The following is a 20,509-nucleotide window of genomic DNA, read 5'->3' on the forward strand; positions in this document are numbered from 1 at the left end:
TTCAGAACCTGGGGGTTCCCAGAATTAAAAATAGCACTTAGCACTTCAGCTCAAGTCCAGATTCGGGAAGAAAAAAAAAAGTGATTTGTTTTGATGATAATTGATTTATAATATATTGTATTCATTTGTAAGTAAAGCTAAGCCTATGCTTATAGTGCCGGCGACGCGACAGCAGGCGACGGTCGCTGCAAAGTCAAATAGAGATGATTTCCAGCGATCGCAACCAATCCGCCGCTCCATCGCGTCACGCTTACTATAAGCGCACGCGACGGCTTAAATGCATGTGTTTTGCCACGCTGTCGCCGGCACTATGAGCGCAGCCTAAGGAAGGACATCTGAAACATTTGAGAGTCCAGAAACATACCCCTGTACAGGTCAATCACAAATAAAAAACAAATAAAAATGAAGAGAACAGAGGGGATTGTTGATGATGAAGTAGGTTTTATTCAATCATTAAAAAGATCACAGCCATTAACAATGCACACACAGCGCAATAGTTTAAACCAGCTCCTCACTATAAATCCCGGGTAGGGTCGTGACTCGTGCCTGTGACGATTCCACATCCCCACACCTGCTGCGTAACTCCAACATCTGTTGTCCAGTCCAGACTCTACTTGATTTGTGAGTTCGACTCACCTCACTTTATATGGGGATTATATTGTATGTCTTTATTTTACAGTATAGTGCCAAGTGTACTCAGCGCTTCACAAAGAATACAGTACAGGGAATTATAATAATACAATAAGTGCAGCAAAATCAGACAATAGGTGTTACGCCGGTGCTGCCCGCAGACCAGACCCGTCCCCTGAGCTGAAGGGGGAAGTGGTAATACACGCACCCGCAGCAAAGGGAGCGTGTCCGGAGTGTGGTATGAAGCGTTGCCAGGCCAGGTGTAGTAAGGTAGACAATACTTGCTGGTACCGGTTGTAGAGATAGAGTGATGAATGCCTTGCCGAGGTCAGGGAGTGGAGAATGGAGATAGGTCGTAGTCCAAGCCGTGTTCAAGGGGTTACCAGAGTGAGCATTGTCCAAGGGGTGCCGAGATCGAGAGCCAGAGGGGGTAGTCGTACAAGCCGCGTCAGAACCTGTGAAAACACTGAGAGAATCCAGAAGTACTTCCATACAGAGACTATGTCGAGCGACGAGTGATGGGAAGCACAGGCATAATAAAGCTGGGCAGGCCAATGGGAAAAGGGGGCAGGCCTGGAGGACTGCAAGGAGTCTTCCCTGATAGGAGGGAGGTGTTAAGCCCAGCTGAGTGTAATCCTTGATTTGCATGGAACTGTGTGATGCTTGGGGGCGACGCCTCACTGCAGGAGCAGTGGTTAAAAGTGCTCTGTTAGGCGTGTGCTCTGTAAGCTGGGAATGCATGCACATAACGTCTGGGGCTGGCGTGCGTGTAGGTGTGCGTGCAGGAGGGCGTGGGCGCGCCCGGCGCTGAGCAGAGGAATCGCCGAGGGGAGTGATCCCGCGACGGCGGCAGGGGCAAGGAGCCGTGGAGGCTGGTAAGGCAGGATTGTTTTGTGTGTCCAGGGGCTCCCTGCGGAGAGGGAGTGCTCTGTGTGGGAAGCGAGGAGAACGCCGATTCCTGACAGTACCCCCTTCTTCAGGAACGGCCTCAGGACGGTCCAAGAACGGTTTCTCTGGAAACTTTTTCCTGAAGGACTTAAGAAGGGCCGGGGCATGAATGTCCTTTGAAGGTACCCAGGATCTCTCTTCAGGGCCAAAGCCCTTCCACTGCACCAAGAACTGGAGCTGACCCCTGGATAGGCGAGAATCCAAAAGAGAGTGAACTTCGTATTCCTCATTATTTTGTACAGTAATGGGATCCGGTTTACGAGTCTGATCCGGAAAGAAGTGACTGGAGATGAATGGTTTTAAGAGGGACACATGAAAGACATTGGGAATCTTCATACTGGGTGGTAGTTGGAGCCGTAATGCCACAGGATTGATTTGTTCACAAATAGGGAAGGGTCCCAGGAACTTAGGTGCCAGTTTAGGAGATGGTATCTTGAGGTGGATATTCCTAGAGGAGAGCCATACGAAATCCCCTGGTTTGTAACTGGGCGCCGAACGATGACGACAATCGGCCTGTAGTTTCGATCTGCGGGAGGAGTTGAGAAGGGTAGACTGAATCCTGGACCATGCGGTTTGGAGGGAAGAAATGCGTTCATCTACGGCTGGTACTCCAGAAGGAATGTTGGGGATGGGAAGACAGGGAGGGTGGAACCCATAATTTATAAAGAAGGGTGACTCCCGGGTGGACTCGTTTTTTGCAGAATTGACGGCATACTCTGCCCAAGAGAGGAGTTGAGCCCAATCAGCCAGGAAATCGGATATATAACATCTCAGGTACTTCTCCAGGGATTGATTGATTCTCTCCGTTTGTCCATTGGACTGAGGATGATAGGCGGAAGAGAAGGAAGAAGAGATGCCCAATCTCTTCGTTAAAGCTCTCCAAAATTTGGATACGAACTGAGAACCTCTGTCAGAAACAATGGACGAAGGGATCCCATGAATCCGGAAAATCTGCTCCGTAAAGATATCAGCAAGGGCGGGGGAGGTGGGTAATCCTTTAAGTGGAATGAAATGGGACATCTTCGAGAACCTGTCCACGACCACCAAGATAGTGTTCATTCCTCTGGACTTGGGCAACTCCACGATGAAGTCCATAGAAATGTGGGACCAGGGGCGGTCGGGAACTGGAAGGGGTAACAGAAAACCCTGAGGCTTTTGACGGAGAGTCTTGCTTTGAGCGCACGTGGGGCATGCGCGGGTAAACTCCAGAATATCTTGAGACATCCTTGGCCACCAGAAATTCCGACGAATGAGATCAGTAGTCTTCTTAAAACCTGGATGATCTGCAGATTTAGAGGAGTGACCCCAAGACAGGACCTCTGGAACAAATTTGGATGGTACAAAGAGTTTGTTGTCGGGAACGACCAAGTCCTTGGGAATGCGTCTTTGGGAGTGCAAAATCTTGTCGATTCTTGAACGTAGACGTAGCGAGAATCCTCTCATGTGGAAGGATAATCTCCAACAACTCCTCTGGCCTCTCTTCAGAAGAATGTATTCGGGAGAGTGCGTCTGCCTTTACATTCTTGGTCCCGGGGATATAGGACAGGTGAAAATCGAATCGAGAAAAAAACAGAGCCCAACGAGCCTGTCGTGGACCAAGGCGTCGAGCGTTCTCTATGTAAAGAAGGTTCTTGTGGTCCGTGAGAATAGTAAACGGCTCTTTTGACCCCTCCAGCAGGTGTCTCCACTCTTGAAGAGCCATCTTCACGGCCAAAAGTTCCCTGTTACCCACATCATAATTCCTCTCGGCAGACGATAATTTTTTGGAAAAATATGCACAGGGATGTAACTTATCTTGGGGCGTGGGTCTCTGGGAAAGAACGGCACCAGCGCCGCAATCAGAAGCGTCGACCTCCAGGACGAAGGGAAGTTCGATGTTGGGATGACGGAGAATAGGTGCGGATATAAAGGCTTCCTTGTGTGTCTCGAAGGCGGAGATGGCCTCGGATGACAAAGCAGAAGGATCAGCTCCTTTTTTGGTGAGCGCAGTGAGGGGTGCCACAATGGTGGAAAAACTCCGTATAAACTTACGATAGTAATTAGCGAACCCTATAAAACGTTGTATGGCCTTGAGAGAATTGGGTCTTGGCCATTCAGTGACTGCTTGAAGTTTACCGGAGTCCATCATAAACCCCTCATCGGAAATGATATACCCCAGGAACGGAGTAGAGGTCGTATGAAAGGTGCACTTCTCCAGTTTGGCGTACAAATGGTGTTCACGGAGACGGGAAAGGACGTAGGAGGTGTGGCGTATATGGTCCTGGAGATCTTTGGAAAAAATCAGGATATCATCCAAGTATACAATAACAAAAATATTGAGTACCTTACGAAAGACGTCGTTGATGAAATCCTGGAAGACAGCGGGAGCATTACAGTACATAAGCCGAAAGGCATTACCAGATATTCGTAGTGTCCACTACGCGTGTTGAAGGCCGTCTTCCATTCATCCCCCTTCCTGATGCGCACCAGGTTATTGGCACCACGCAGATCCAACTTGGAAAAAATCTTGGCCCCCTGTAATTTATCGAACAGTTCGGTAATAAGGGGAAGGGGGTAACGATTTTTAATAGTTATCTGGTTTAAACCCCTGTAGTCGATGCAAGGCCTCAACGACCCGTCCTTTTTCTTGACGAAGAAAAACCCAGCCCCTGCTGGGGAATTGGAGTGACGAATAAAGCCTTTCTTGAGATTCTCCTGTATATATTCATCCATAGCGTGAGATTCTGGTAACGACAAGGGGTAGGTCTTGGACTTGGGTAGGGAGTAACCAGGAACTAGATCGATTGGACAATCGTAAGTCCTGTGTGGAGGCAAGAGGTCTGACTGTACCTTATTGAAAACGTCCCGGAATTGATGGTAAACGGAAGGTAGAATAACTTCGGGAACAGAGGTATTGGCCAGCAGTTGATGAGTCTCGCCTGACCTCGACCTTCAGGAAATGGGAGCGGAGGCAGTCCAGTCAATGAGAGGATTGTTAAGCTGTAGCCAAGGAAGACCAAGGGTGATGGGTATCCCAGGAGCGTGAATGGCATCGAGAACTAAGGTCTCCTTGTGCAGATGTGAGGACAGAAGCAAGGGAGCCGTCTCTAAGGAGATGTGGGCCGGGGTAAGAGGACGTCCATCGATACCGACGAGTGCGATGGGAACCTTCTTTCTCACTAGTGGTATACGGTTTACCCTGGCGAATTCAAGATCCACGAAGTTTCCTCCAGCTCCTGAGTCAATGAAAGCGGCGGTAGAAGTCTTGAACTTATCGCCTGAAAGGAAGACTGGAAATGTAAGTTTCTTAGGGAGTTCATCTTTATGAAGGGGACGTGGAGACATTACACCCAGAGAGAGCCCCTCTGTACTCACTGGGTGTTCCCGTTTCCCGGACACAGTGGACACTCCCGAACCAGATGTTCCATGGATCCGCAGTAGAAACACAATTCCCTGGCGTGGCGGAACTGCCGTATCGGTGTGCAGATGCGTTGTATCCCCAATTGCATTGGCTCTGGCAACTCCAGTGCAGGACGAAGAGGTGTGGTAGTACTTGGGGGAGCAGGAGTGCTGCTGAGAGTACTGGGGAACGGAACTTGAAAGTTATGGAAGCGAGTGCGCTGACGCTCTGAGCGGCGTACCTGGATGCGTTGATCCACTCGGACGGCCAAATCAATCAGGACCTCCAGTTGATCCGGCCTGGATTGGCGAGAGAGTTCGTCCTTGATGGGATCTGCCAGGCCTTGCCAGAATACGGAGACGAGAGCCTCTTGTCCCGAGTTAGTCTCGGCTGCTAGAGTCCGGAATTCCACAGCATACTGTGTCACCATCCGCCATCCCTGAGTGATCTGGAGGAGAGAAACAGATGCCATCTCCCGACGAGCGGGGGAATCGAATACCCGTTGAAACTCTGCTTTAAATGCCGGGTAATCTTGGGTAAGGTCAGAACGTCGCTCCCAAACCGGGGAAGCCCAAGCCAGGGCGCTGCCAGTGAGGAGGTTATAAATGTAGGCTACCTTCTTGCGATCAGTATTGTAGAGATGGGGGACCATTTCAAACTGCACCTCACACTGGTTTAGAAACCCCCTACAATCTTGCGGTTCACCTGCATAAGGCTTGGGGGGAGGAATCCTTACATCTTAAATGCTAACTGCGCTTGCGGAGTGGGGGCTTACATCTGGCGGGGTCGCAGTCGGTACCCTGTCTGAGAGTACTGCGACCTGGCGTGTAAGTGTCACAATTTGATCCGCCATGGCCTGGTTTTGCTGAAGCAGATTAGAGAGAAACTGCTGTAGTTCGGTCTGGTCTGCGTCTTGTGGGCTCGACATAATGTTACGCCGGTGCTGCCCGCAGACCAGACCCGTCCCCTGAGCTGAAGGGAGAAGTGGTAATACACGCACCCACAGCAAAGGGAGCGTGTCCGGAGTGTGGTATGAAGCGTTGCCAGGCCAGGTGTAGTAAGGTAGACAATACTTGCTGGTACCGGTTGTAGAGATAGAGTGATGAATGCCTTGCCGAGGTCAGGGAGTGGAGAGTGGAGATAGGTCGTAGTCCAAGCCGTGTTCAAGGGGTTACCAGAGTGAGCGTTGTCCAAGGGGTGCCGAGATCGAGAGCCAGAGGGGGTAGTCGTACAAGCCGCGTCAGAACCTGTGAAAACACTGAGAGAATCCAGAAGTACTTCCATACAGAGACTATGTCGAGCGACGAGTGATGGGAAGCACAGGCATAATAAAGCTGGGCAGGCCAATGGGAAAAGGGGGCAGGCCTGGAGGACTGCAAGGAGTCTTCCCTGATAGGAGGGAGGTGTTACAGCCCAGCTGAGTGTAATCCTTGATTTGCATGGAACTGTGTGATGCTTGGGGGCGACGCCTCACTGCAGGAGCAGTGGTTAAAAGTGCTCTGTTAGGCGTGTGCTCTGTAAGCTGGGAATGCATGCACATAACGTCTGGGGCTGGCGTGCGTGTAGGTGTGCGTGCAGGAGGGCGTGTGCGCGCCCGGCGCTGAGCAGAGGAATCGCCGAGGGGAGTGATCCCGCGACGGCGGCAGGGGCGAGGAGCCGTGGAGGCTGGTAAGGCAGGATTGTTTTGTGTCTCCAGGGGCTCCCTGCGGAGAGGGAGTGCTCTGTGTGGGAAGCGAGGAGAACGCCGATTCCTGACAATAGGAAAGGAATCCCTACCCCGAAGAGCTTACAATCTAAGTTGTATGATGGGAGACATACACAGACAGCAGGTGAGGGAATAAGTTCTGAAGATGGCAGTGCTTGGTCACAACGGGTGGTAGGAGTGGCTGTGGGACAATAGCCATGAGTGCAGGCTATTGGGATGCTTGATTTATGGGGCGAGTTTTAAGGTGGTCAGTATTAAATAAAAAAGACCAAGAAAGAAAGCACAGCAGCGCACCAAGGTAAGAATAAGGTATATTTAGATAAAAACAACGACAATATAGTAACTTACATGTATGTAAAAGTTAGTTCAAATGTAGGTCAAATGAGCTCCTCATCGCATCGGCTTCGCAATGGATCAGGCAAGGGGGCAAGGTGTAGTTTCCTATGCAGCAGTCCTGCGCGCTGGCACTGATTCCGTGGCATTCACTGTAAGATCACTTCCGCGTGTATTCGGATGTTAGTGTGGTGCGAGTGCGCATGTGTGGAAAAAGGCCCCCTGTTCTCGTTCACAGAAGCCGGCTGGATTCCGTTGTCACGACCGGAGCAAATACAATTGAGTGTATGCCAGCCACCACATGGTAGATAGGCTGGTTACACACTTCCTGCTAAGTGTATTTGCTCCGGTTGTGACTCCGGAATCCAGCCGGCTTCTGTGAACGAGAACGAGTTCTGGTAAGTGCATCTGCAGGGGGCCAAGCTTTATGTATCATGTGTTCAGAATATCCACAGTGCTATCCATATGCTTCTTTAAGCAAGTGTGTCTTAAGTTGGGTCTTAAAGGTGGATAGGGAGGGTGCTAGTCGGATACTGAGGGGAAGGGCATTCCAGAGGTGTGGGGCAGTCAGCGAAAAAGGTTTAAGGCGGGAGAGGGCTTTAGATACAAAGGGGGTAGAAAGAAGACATCCTTGAGAACAATGCAAGAGTCTGGATGGTGCATAACGAGAAATTAGGGCTGAGATGTAAGGAGGGGCAGAAGAGTGTAAAGCTTTAAAAGTGAGGAGAAGAATGGAGTGTGAGATGCGGGATTTGATCGGAAGCCAGGAGAGGGATTTCATGAGGGGAGATGCTGAGACAGATCTAGGAAAGAGTAGCGTGACTCTGGCAGCAGCGTTTAGGACAGATTGTAGGGGAGACAGGTGAGAGGCAGGAAGGCCGGACAGCAGGAGGTTACAGTAATCAAGACTGGAGAGAATGAGGGCCTGAGTCAGAATTTTAGCAGTCGAGCAACAGAGGAAAGGGCGTATCTTTGTTATATTGCGGAGGAAAAAGCGACAAGTTTTAGAAATGTTTTGAATGTGAGGGGCGAATGTGAGAGAGGAGTCGAGTGTGACCCCTAGGTAGCGTGCTTGGGCTACTGGGTGAATGATCGTAGTTCCAACAGTAATGTGGAAGGAGGTAGTAGGGCCAGGTTTGGGAGGAAGTATGAGGAGCTCTGTTTTAGCCATGTTGAGTTTAAGGCGGCGGATGATATAGCAGAGAGACATTCAGAAACTTTGGTTTGTACAGCAGGTGTAAGGTCGGGTGTTGAAAGGTATATTTGTGTGTTGTCAGCATAGAGGTGATAATTAAACCCAAAAGATGTTATTAGGTCACCTAGAGAGAGTGTGTACAGAGAAAAGAGAAGAGGTCCCAGGACACAGTTGGAAAGAACAGAGAAGTTCACAAAGGAGTGAGGGAACAGTAAACAGAAAAAGCAATAGGGAGGGCATAGTGAGATGCAGGAGGAGAGACTTCCCAGTTATTGGAGGATAGGAAGAGTACAAACAATCATAGCATTTAGCAAGTCAAGTTCTCACAGTTGCAAAGTTGTTGTTGTGCAGAGTGCATCTTCCTCTAATCTTCACTTCCAATTTCAACTCCAAAATTAACTCTACAGACACTTTAAATGTGACACTTAAGATGTTACACAGTCATAACATCTGTTAGTTCCAGCTAGGGACTATGACGTTATATAAGCAACAACTCATTATTCGATCAATTATTCAATAAGAATTGATTTTTGCAATATACATAAAAACTAGTAGATTACTATCATGACTTTTCCTGTACATAGGGAAGTGTATTAAACAATAACATGTACAATACATTATAAATCAATAACATTATTGACAAATAGATAAACATAATCAATGTAACAAAAAATACTATACGTCAATTTCTATTGATTAAAAAAAGTCATTAATCAACAATAAAAGCACAAAGAAACAAGCCACAAAATTAATAATGACTACATAAAAGATATTCATTCTATTTCCTAATTTAGACCATTCGGTGACAGGATGCATAATTTATATATGCAATAGCTCTCTTGCTTTTATAGCTTTTTCAGCCTCTTTCCCCCTTGCATGTCTTCTCCAAGTAGATCAATGCCTTTAAATGTCAGACTATCTGTGTTCCTGTTGTGACATTCAACGGTGTCTTGAAACACTATAAACAATTTTCCTTCTAGACTGTTATTAATCTGTTCAATTACCCTTAAAGTTTAAAAGTTTTTTTTTTATTTCTAACTTTTGGAGTTTGGGGCTACAGTGCAATCAAGCAGATATTACTGTACCGCAAATACTGTGTATCATTGTATTCTGCACAGAATTGTGTAGTCATTTTTTAGAATCAGATAACTTCATGGCTCACTATTGGCTCGGAAGCTTTGGAAAGCAGCCATGTAGTAAACGATAGAGAGGCTACTGGCACCCCCTACAGAACTATGTACCTCTGGAAGCAGGGGGTCCCCTGAGCTGAAATTAGTGGGGTTCAGGTCATAAGACCCACTGCTTCAATCCTGTATTAAAAAAAACCAACAAAAAACAACTAGGATTGTCTCTTTCAATTTTTCAATTCTTCTTGAAATAAACATTTTATAACACGTATCCATACAGTTACTGTACATGCTTTGGACAGCATATTGTGTTGCTTTGTCGCTCACAGTTGTTTCAATATGCTAGAAGAGAGAAAGGTCTTTAAATACCTGATCTCCTAAGTACAACTCTTGCAGTATTATCTAGAATTTCTCTTTTTTTTTTTTTTAAATGAACATGTGAATGCTTTTGTAGCCGGGTTCCCCTTTCCCTCCCTTACTTCCGCTACAGGAGCGGAGAAGGGGGAGGCTATTGCTGAGGTGCTGAGAGCGCTCAGGTGTCACGGAGCTCCGTGGTAAACGCCTAGGCAGGGTGCCGCCATTGCAGATAGCCGCACATGCGTAGAAGACATCTCGCGCATGCACAGAGTGTTCTGAGGTACGGTGGCTATTTGGGAGAGGTGCGCACACGCAGTAGTACCATAGTAGCGGCAGCCATCTTAGGATATGATCCGCAGGGGAACAACATATCCCTATGTGCCCCCAACCCCCTTCCCCTGCCCTTTGCCCCCAACCCCCTTCCCCTGCCCTTCACCCTCCACCCCCTACCCTTCGCCTCCACCTCCTACCCCTGCCCTTCGCCCCCCACCTCTTACCCCTTCCATTTGCCCCCCACCTCCTACCCCTACTTCTGCCCTTCACCCCTTACCTTCACCCCCTACCCCTGCCATTCGCCCCCCACCCCCTACCCCTGCCCTTCACCCCCCACCCCCTACCCCTGCCCTTCACCCCCCACCCCCTACCTTCACCCCCCATCCCCGCCCTTCAACCCCACCCTACACCTGCCCTTCAACCCTTGCCCTTTGCCCCCCGCCCCCTACCTCTGCCCTTTGCCCCCCACCCCTACCCCTGCCCTTCAACCCCTACCCTTTGCCCCCCAGCCTCTGCCCTTTGCCCCCCACAACCTACCCCTGCCCATTGCCCCCCACCCCATTCCCCTGACCTTCGCCCCCCACCTCCTACCCCTGCCCTTCGCCCCCCACCTCCTACCCCTGCCCTTCGCCCCCACCTCCTACCCCTGCCCTTTGCCCCCCACCCCCTACCACTGCCCTTCGCCCCCACCCCCTACCCCTGCCCTTCACCCCCACCCCCTACCCTTTGCCCCCTACCCCTGCCATTTAACCCCTATCCCTGCCATTTGCCCCCTGCCCCCTACCCCTGCCCTTCGCCCCCCACCCCCTACCCCTGCCCTTTGCCCCCCACCCCCTACCCCTGCCCTTTGCCCCCCACCGCCTACCCCTGCCCTTCACCACCCACCCCCTACCCCTGCCCTTCGCCCCCCACCTCCGCCCTTTGCCCCCCTACCCCTGCCCTTTGCCCCTCACCCCCTGCCATTTGCCCCCGACCCCCTTCAACTGCCCTTCGCGCCTCACCCTTTACCACTGCCCTTTGCCCCTACCCCTGCCCATCACCCCCCACCCCCTACCCCTGTCCTTTGACCCCAACCCCCTTCCCCTGCACTTCACCCTCCACCCCCTACCCTTCGCCCCCCACCTCCTACCCCTGCCCTTCGCCCCCCACCTCTTACCCCTGCCCTTCGCCCCCCACCTCCTACCCCTGCCCTTCGCCCCCCACCTCCTACCCCTGCCCTTCGCCCCCCACCTCCTACCCCTGCCCTTCGCCCCCCACCCCCTACCACAGCCCACTGCCCTTTGCCCCCCACCCCCTACCCCTGCCCTTTGCCCCCCACCGCCTACCCCTGCCCTTCACCACCCACCCCCTACCCCTGCCCTTCGCCCCCCACCCCCCACCTCCGCCCTTTGCCCCCCACACCCTACCCCTGCCCTTTGCCCCTCACCCCCTACCCCTGCCATTTGCCCCCGACCCCCTTCCACTGCCCTTCACCCCCCACCCCCTACCCTTCGCCCCCCACCTCCTACCCCTGCCCTTTGCCCCCCACCCCCTGCCCTTTGCCCCCGACCCCCTTCAACTGCCCTTCACCCCCCACCCCCTACCCTTCGCCACCCACCTCCTACCCCTGCCCTTCGCACCCCACCTCCTACCCCTGCCCTTCGCCCACCATCCCCTACCACTGCCCTTCGCACCCCACCCTTTATCACTGCCCTTCGCCCCCACCCCCTACCCATCACCCCCCACCCCCTGCCCTTTGCCCCCAACCCCCTTCCCCTGCCCTTCACCCTCCACCCCCTACCCTTCGCCCCCCACCCCCTACCTCCTCCGCCGCTGGGAGCCTGGGGTGATATCTCGTTCGCCTCGGTGCAGCGCCTCCACCTGCGAGGGATCCCGTGGTGGGATATGACCCTCACAGAAACAATACCAATAATAATCACACACAGGGTATATAATAACTGGTTTTACTGAACGCAGGTTAATCAACCTGTACCCCACAGTAAATAGCCCCCACACACAACCCCAATCCCCCAGATGAGTGTCCCCAATGTACATAGGGTGCATGGCACCAATATCCCTGATGTCCTTTCCCAATGGCAGGGCCCACCCAAAAATGTGTGGAATAGCGCTATCCCGTGAACTGTTCGTGCACTTGTTGAGGTACCTGCTCGGGGCTCCTGCACCCGGGTACTGCTGACTAACCAACAGGGATCCGCTGATCCAGCGACATCCGCGATGGCGCCCGCCTCTGCATTGGGTGAACTCCCGCTGGAGGGTCTCACTTTTAAGAATCTATTTCGGAGGTGGTCTGGTCCCAGACCACAGGCCGTAATCATGCATGGCGTCCCACCGGTGCTATACTGCATAGGCAGCTACTGGGGGAAAGTCCCTAGCTATGGGCTTTCCCTGTAACAGCCACAATCTGGTGTGAGTCGTGGCCTAGCTGGGGCCTAAAGGGGGTACAGTATCTGGCCTAGTCTGGGAACCACTTGCATCCAGGCATTACCTTACCCCACAGCATCCCTGCTCTGATTTGCGTGATCTCCTTCAAGCGTGCCAAATTGGCTGTCTCAGCCCACCTGAGGAGCAGCCCTAGATTCTTCTGGGAATTGTAGTCCCTCTGTGGAGCCTGTACCTAACGGCCGCCGCATCTATGCTCCTCAGTGCATGCGCTGGGTCTCGTGCATGCGCTGGGTCTTGCGCATGCGCAATGATGGCCAAGATAGTGGCACCCTCCGATCACACCACTCAGGAGCCTTGGCAACGTGGTCGCCCCTCCTACCACAGCCTAAAGGTTACCTAGCAATCCGACACTCGCCTGGTGTCTACACGCCCCCCCCCTCCCTGCGTGCGGGATAAGCCCCTCACAGGAACCACTACCAACAGTAATCACACACACAGGTATTTAATAACGGGTTTTACTGAACACAGAAAATGATACCTGCACCCCACAATATATAGCACACACAACCTAATACACCAGGTGAGTGTCCCCAAAGTACATTGGGTGCTAGGCACCAATATCCCTGATGTCCTTTCCCCAATGTCAGGGCCCACCCAAAAGTATAGGGAATAGCGCTACCCCTGATGACTGTTGGTGCACTTTTACATACCTGGGCACTCCAGTACCCGGGTACGCCGTATAACACAAGGGATCCGTCTGATCCAGTGACGTCGTTGTCCGCCTCTGCGTGGGGCGAACTCCCGTTGGAGGGTCTTACCTTTAAGAGTCTATTATCATGGGTGGTCTGGTCCCAGACCACAGGCCGCGAGTCACCACGCGACGTCCTGTCGCTGATGCCTAACACTACCACGGCTACTGGGGGAAATGTCTCTATCTGTGCGTGGTTGGGGCCTAACTGGGGACTGAGGGGAAATATAGACCTAGTCTAGGAGCCACTGACACCCTGACCCTACCTTCCCCTTCTGTCTCCTGGATCTAACTCTCAGCGCGAGCTCCAAGCTCAAATGTTGCAATATCCCCTCAGGGGGTCCGAAAAACCCTATTGATCGCGGCGTGTTACCTGACCGGGCCGACCCCTGCCCTTCACCCTCCACCCCCTGCCCTTCGTCGTCCACCTCTTACCCCTTCCCTTCGCCCCCCACCTCCTACCCCTGCCCTTTGCCCCCCACCCCCTACCACTGCCCACAGCCCACTGCCCTTCGCCCCCCACCCCCTACCACTGCCCTTCGCCCCCACCCCCTACCCTTCACCCTCACCCCCTACTCCTGCCCTTCAACCCCTACCCCTGCCCTTCGCCCCCCACCCCTGCCCTTCACCCCCTGCCCTTTGCCCCCCACCCCTGCCCTTTGCACCCACCCCCTACCCTTCAGCTTCACCCCCTACTCCTGCCTTTCAACCCCTGCCCTTCGCCCCCCACCCCCTACCCCTGCCCTTTGCCCCCCACCCCCCACCCCTGCCCTTCACCCCCCACCCCCCTCCCCTGCCCTTCGCCCCCCACCTCCTACCTCTGCCCTTCGCCCCCCACCCCCCACCCCTGCCCTTCACCCCCCACCCCTGCCCTTCACCCCCCACCCCCCACCCCTGCCCTTCACCCCCCACCCCCCACCCCTGCCCTTTTCCCCCCACCCCCTACCCTTTGCCCCCCTACCCCTGCCCATAACCCCCAACCCCCTGCCCTTTGCCCCCAACCCCCTTCCCCTGCCCTTTGCCCCCAACCCCCTTCCCCTGCCCTTCACCCTCCACCCCCTACCCTTCGCCTCCACCTCCTACCCCTGCCCTTCGCCCCCCACCTCTTACCCCTTCCATTTGCCCCCCACCTCCTACCCCTACTTCTGCCCTTCACCCCTTACCTTCACCCCCTACCCCTGCCCTTCGCCCCCCACCCCCTACCCCTGCCCTTCACCCCCCACCCCCTACCCCTGCCCTTCACCCCCCACCCCCTACCTTCACCCCCCATCCCCGCCCTTCAACCCCACCCTACACCTGCCCTTCAACCCTTGCCCTTTGCCCCCCGCCCCCTACCTCTGCCCTTTGCCCCCCACCCCTACCCCTGCCCTTCAACCCCTACCCTTGCCCTTTGCCCCCCACCCCCAGCCTCTGCCCTTTGCCCCCCACAACCTACCCCTGCCCATTGCCCCCCACCCCATTCCCCTGACCTTCGCCCCCCATTCCCTACCCTTCGCCCCCCACCTCCTACCCCTGCCCTTCGCCCCCCACATCCTACCCCTGCCCTTCGCCCCCCACCTCCTACCCCTGCCCTTTGCCCCCTACCACTGCCCTTCGCCCCCACCCCCTACCCCTGCCCTTCACCCCCACCCCCTACCATATCCCACATAGCCAAACAGGTAACAGCAGTACTGGTAGTTCCTTCAGTGATGGGGCAAAAGGGGCTACATGATATTGGATAAAAACATATTATTATTCCAGATTTCTGATGCCCCCTATGAGCCCATAATTGCATTAGCTTATGCTGGATGCCCCCATCACCGTGCCATGAAAATAACACTGTTTTGTAAAACAAAGTAATTACTGTATGTCTTAGTATAAAATCAATGCTTCTAAGGATAACAATGTTTTTGTGTAAAACTTCGCCCTCCATCTGCCTCTCTTGCTTTCTTTAGCTTAAGAAATACCGCCTTCAGACCTTCATTATGAGCATTGCATGCATGTGATACTTTGTAAATACATTCAGTACATAGAATATGATTACATTACACACAGTTTTATAAAAAGATATCTATGTATTTTGGTAGAGTCTGTGTGGCTGAATCCACACCAGAAGTTGTGAGCCTTTTACTGTACTGTAGGAGTGTCCATTAACGGTTTCTGAATCTTTGACTGATGGTAAGAAATGGGAGTCTTAGGGATATTATTCATCAGAACGAATAATTCATGTTTATTTATAACACCAAATGTAAGGTTTTGATGTGGATAGGAGACAGTTGACTGAGCGCATAATGAATAATATATATGTAACCGCTCCTTGCCCGGCTCCTAAGGAGTGACACTGACGTAGTGTAGATGTGGTGCCACAGACTCTCTTTAATTTCTCAGGGTGTTGGCATTCGGCTGGCTGGTAGTGTACGCTCTCATGGTGGTAATAAAGAGCGCTAGGAACTTTTATACAAACAGGACAGGCTTTATCGACAGGACAGGCTTTTACTCTTACATTCTCTTCCCTGGAGTCCGTACATCTGCACAGGGAGGCACACATGACTTACATCACTCTAGTCTTGTACATAGTCAAAGGGGAATATCTATTTCCATAACCTCTAAGATCCTGGAGTCCTCATGCAGGCACTTTCCTAGAATTTCTGCTTGGGGATGTAATGCCATCAGGGTTCCCATCTACCCCTCATTAATACAAAACCCCAGCTGTCCTCTTTAGTGACCTGGTGTGCTTACTTCATCCAAGGCTTGTATTGATGCAACCTTGATATGTGACAGCACTGGAGACCCCTTGTGTTTGGGAATCCCACGCAAAGGAAACTGCCATGCACACACTCCTTCAGTATATTCTTATGGCTTTGCCATTAGCTAGTGAGGGGCCCTATCTATCTAGGGACACTTCCCTGACTCTAAAACAACAAAGGTGATTTTGCATCATTACGCATAAAGTTTCACACTTACTAGACAAGGACTACATGCATACAGGTTGAGACCCCCTCCTCTTTCACCTGGAGTCCTCCTGGTGTTGATGGGGCACTCCTGGGGTCTGAGGCCCAACCCCCTATACCTCCATCTTTATACCACCTGGTGACCTCACAGGTAACTAGCGTTACCTGAGAGTGGCTGGGCTCATCATTTCACCCCACCCTTGTTAGTGGGCAAAACAGGGGTGAGCTCTTTCCAGAATAGGAGCGGGACTTACATGACAGTTGGCTGACTTGCAACAATACCTTAAAGGTCATTGCCTTGCAACAACTCGCCAAACATTAACCCCATGCATACCTTTAGTAACCCAAGAGGGGGGGGGTGTATATATATGTGTCTGTGTGTGTGTGTGTATGTATATGTATATTCTGTTAGGTCCTTAAATAATTGGACAAATATATATATATATATATATATCATTACCGTGTTAGCCGAGCATCAATAATAAATAGACGATACCGTTCTGTGGCTAACGAAATGCTTTTATTTGTGCGAGCTTTCGAGATACACTGATCTCCTCTTCCGGCATTTGTAACAACGCCGGAAGAAGAGATTCGTGTATCTCGAAAGCTCGCACAAATAAAAGCATTTCGTTAGCCACAGAACGGTATAGTCTATTTATTATTGATTATATATAAATATATATATACACACACACACACACACACACACACACACTTAGGTCCGGAAATAATTGGACTATGTTACAAGTTTTGTTATTTCGGCTGTGTATCAAAATAAATTCAAGTTACAGTTAAATAATGAATGTGGGCTTAAAGTGCAATCTATCAGGTTTAATTTGAGGGTATTCACATCCAAATTGGAGGAAGGGTTTAGGAATTATATATCTTTAATATGTAGCCCCCTTTTTTTCAAGGTACCAAAAGTAATTGGACAATTGACTCAAAAGCTGTTTCATGGACAGGTGTGGGCTATTCCTTCGTTATTTCATCATCAATTAAGCAGGTAAAAGATCTGGAGTTGATTCCAGGTGTGGCATTTGCATTTGGAAGCTGTTGCTGTGAACCCACAACATGCGGTCAAAGGAGCTCTCAATGCAAGTAAAACAGGGCATCCTTAGGCTGCAAAAAAAAAGAAAATCCATCAGAGAGATAGCAGGAACATTAGGAGTGGTCAAATCAACAGTTTGGTACATTCTGAGAGAAAAAAAAGAACGCACTGGTGAGCTGTGCAACACAAAAAGGCCTGGACGTTCACGGAAGTCAACAGTGGTGGATGATCGTAGGATCCTTTCCATGGTAAAGAAAAACCCCTTCACAACATCCAGCCAAGTGAAGAACACTCTCCAGGAGGTAGGCATATCATTATCCAAGTCTACCATAAAGAGAAGACTTCACGAGAGCAAATACAGAGGGTTCCCCACAAGGTGCAAACCATTCATAAGCCTCAAGAATAGAAAGGCCAGATTAGACTTTGCCAAACAATATCTAAAAAAAGCCAGCCCAGTTCTGGAACAGCATTGTTTGGACAGATGAAACGAAGATCAACCTGTACCAGAATGATGGGAAGAAAAAAGTATGGAGAAGGCTTGGAACAGCTCATGATCCGAAGCATACCACATCATCTGTAAAACACGGTGGAGGCAGTGTGATGGCATGGGCATGTATGGCTTACAATGGCACTGAGTCACTAGTGTTTATTGATGATGTGACAGAAGACAGAAGCAGCCAGATGAATTCTGAAGTGTATAGGGATATATTGTCTGCTCAGATTCAGCCAAATTCAGCAAAGTTTACAGATGGACAATGACCCAAAACATACTGCGAAAGCGACCCAGGAGTTTTTAAGGCAAAGAAGTGGAATATTCTGCAATGGCCAAGTCAATCACCTGATCTCAAACCGTTCGAGCATGTATTTCACTTGCTGAAGACAAAACTTAAGTCAGAAAGACCCACAAACAAAAAACAACTGAAGACAGCTGCAGTAAAGGCCTGGCAAAGCATCACAAAGGAGGAAACCCAGCGTTTGGTGATGTCCATGCGTTCCAGACTTTAAGCAGTCATTAGAAACAACAAAACAAAACACAGCGCACAACGCTGATTGTGAATTAATAAAAACAATGTTTTTCCCTGATAAAGTAGCCAGCAGTGCTATGAAACGCGTTGGAAAGCTACCACTCAACTACCTATTTTAAGCTCTTATGAGTATTAAGGTCACTGTATGCTCTGTGTCCTTCTATGTTCATTGCACGTTATATGTGTAACTGCCCCCTTTGCCGCATGCGCCGTGACGTCATCATTCTACGGCGGCGCACAGCGAGGTGCTGAGAGCAGACGATACACGCTGCTACACGGGGCTGTGTCTGCTTACCCTCTGACTCCATCGAGTGCTTTTATGCATTAATTTGGACTATGGGACTGTCTAAAGAGACTGCTTAAACACCGGTACATCGGCTGTTACTCTATCCTTGCCTAAGCTGCATGACATGAAGCAAGACCCTTGATGAAATCATCTCTCCAAAGTTCCTGGTCGCAGTGAGCGGTAACAGCTACATTGTAGCTCTCTGTGCCTGTTTATCTTTAATCTGATGTACGCAGAACCTTGAACTCCTTATTTTATAAACACTGTTTTTTATTAATTCACGATGAGCGTTGTGCGCTGTGTTTTGTTGTTTCTAGATACTCAGGGTCCTAGGCTACTCTATGTACAGCAGCAGACGCTCTCTTATTGATTGGTAACATAGGTTTATCATTATCATCACTCACTTACCACGTATTTGGTTTATTGTGGTGTATTAATATTCAATATCACATATACACATGGTCAGTGTCGGCGAGTAGATTTTTTGGTGATTTGTCGTCCACTGCACATGGTTATAAGAATATTTTCCTATGCGCACTTGTTCGTTATTTCTATTTGTTCAAGCAGTCATTGCCTGCAAAGGATTCTCGACAACGTATTAAAAATGAACATATATACACACACACATAGTATATTGCAAATGGAAATATTACGGTGTGCTCATTTGCATGTCTTAGACAGGTTTGCAGCCCTGCCTTTCACCATTATCACCCAGCATACAGTGCTTCCACTGCAGCAAGGGATTCTGGGAAGTGACATGCAAATGAGCACACTGACACCTTTTGCTTCAAAATCATATAACAGCTGTCTGTGGGTAGGTTTACTGGCTATGCATCTTAACCCAGGCTGTGCTCAAAAGCTGTGAAATGCAGCAAGCATAAGCTTTAGGGGACCATGTTATATGGTTTTGAAGCAAAGGATGGCACTGTGTGCTCATTTGCATGTCACTTCCACACACAGTAATATTTAAATTTGCTATATGCTTTACTGTATTAGTCATTTCTAGTCGTAAGAGCTTACACTCTAGTATTCTAACATTTTCATAGTGCCCCTCACATCTGCAATATTGTATGTTTCAGTAGGACACTTGGAATGTTAAACAGAGGTAATAAGGATAGAACAGAACTGAGAAGCTGGGAAAAGCAAGTTGAAGATGGGTGATATATTTTGGTTAGAACAGACAAAGAGGAGACCAAAACGAATTATTTTGGAACAGGACAAAACTGGTTTGATAGAAGAAGAATAAACTCTAGTGAACTATTGAAATTATAATATTAATTAGGAAGTGTTTCACAAATGCGTGACTAATATGATGATAGTCATATAATCATGTAGTAATGAATAGTGTACATGTTTGCTTGCTTTCATATATTTCTGTGTAACCTTTTTTTTCCATTCTATAGTTTCCCTGCTTGTGAGAGGCAGAATGAATTGTATACGAAGTTAAAACCTACATCGATTATTTACTGTCGAGCCTTTAGAAATGTTACATTGGACTGACTCCTAACTACTTGTACAAACTGCTAGTGGATTGGGTGTGTTTGTATCCAGATTGGCAATTGATGGATTGATGCTTATAATAGAGAAGGGTATCCATTTTCAACACTTGGTACACAAAGATTGTTTAGTGGGGTAAACGTTTAATTATAGTCAGTCGTCCAGTAACCTGCATGCCTCCCACATGTAGGCGTTTCTGTCCAACACGAAAATTACCCTTCTGCCTTACGAATCACAGCACTGTACTGTACTTGTGCATCAATTCCCTCAGAGCAGTATTTTCATTCCTTATATTATTTGTTTTAACATAATTTGATAGTGTGTGTGTGTGTGTGTGTGTGTGTGTGTGTGTGTGTGTGTGTGTGTGTGTGTGTGTGTGTGTGTGTGTGTGTGTGTGTGTACATATTGGTGCATACACAGGTCCTGATGGCAGAATCTTCTGTCATGTGAAGCTTTAGGAATAAGAATGTTCTCAGCAGTTCCCAGTCATTCCCGTTTACAGAGAATGACAGAACTACCTGCTATAGTATCTCTGATCTTGACTGATTTTCCTTCCTTGCCAGGTGGTTGCAGGAATCTGACATATGATTGATTTGCTTTTAGATAGTGTCTGAATTGCACACAATGTTTTTCAGATTAGAGTAGA

At 49.9% G+C, this 20,509-nt stretch overlaps 1 protein-coding gene across 7 annotated transcripts in view; it reads left to right on the forward strand.

The window, feature by feature from the left end:
* The window catches only part of FARS2 (phenylalanyl-tRNA synthetase 2, mitochondrial), a 507,148-nt gene that overhangs the window by 204,362 nt on the left and 282,277 nt on the right, over positions 1–20,509 (forward strand). The window lies entirely within an intron of this gene.

Source organism: Ascaphus truei, chromosome 2 (assembly GCF_040206685.1).
Source record: "Ascaphus truei isolate aAscTru1 chromosome 2, aAscTru1.hap1, whole genome shotgun sequence".
NCBI lineage: Eukaryota > Metazoa > Chordata > Amphibia > Anura > Ascaphidae > Ascaphus > Ascaphus truei.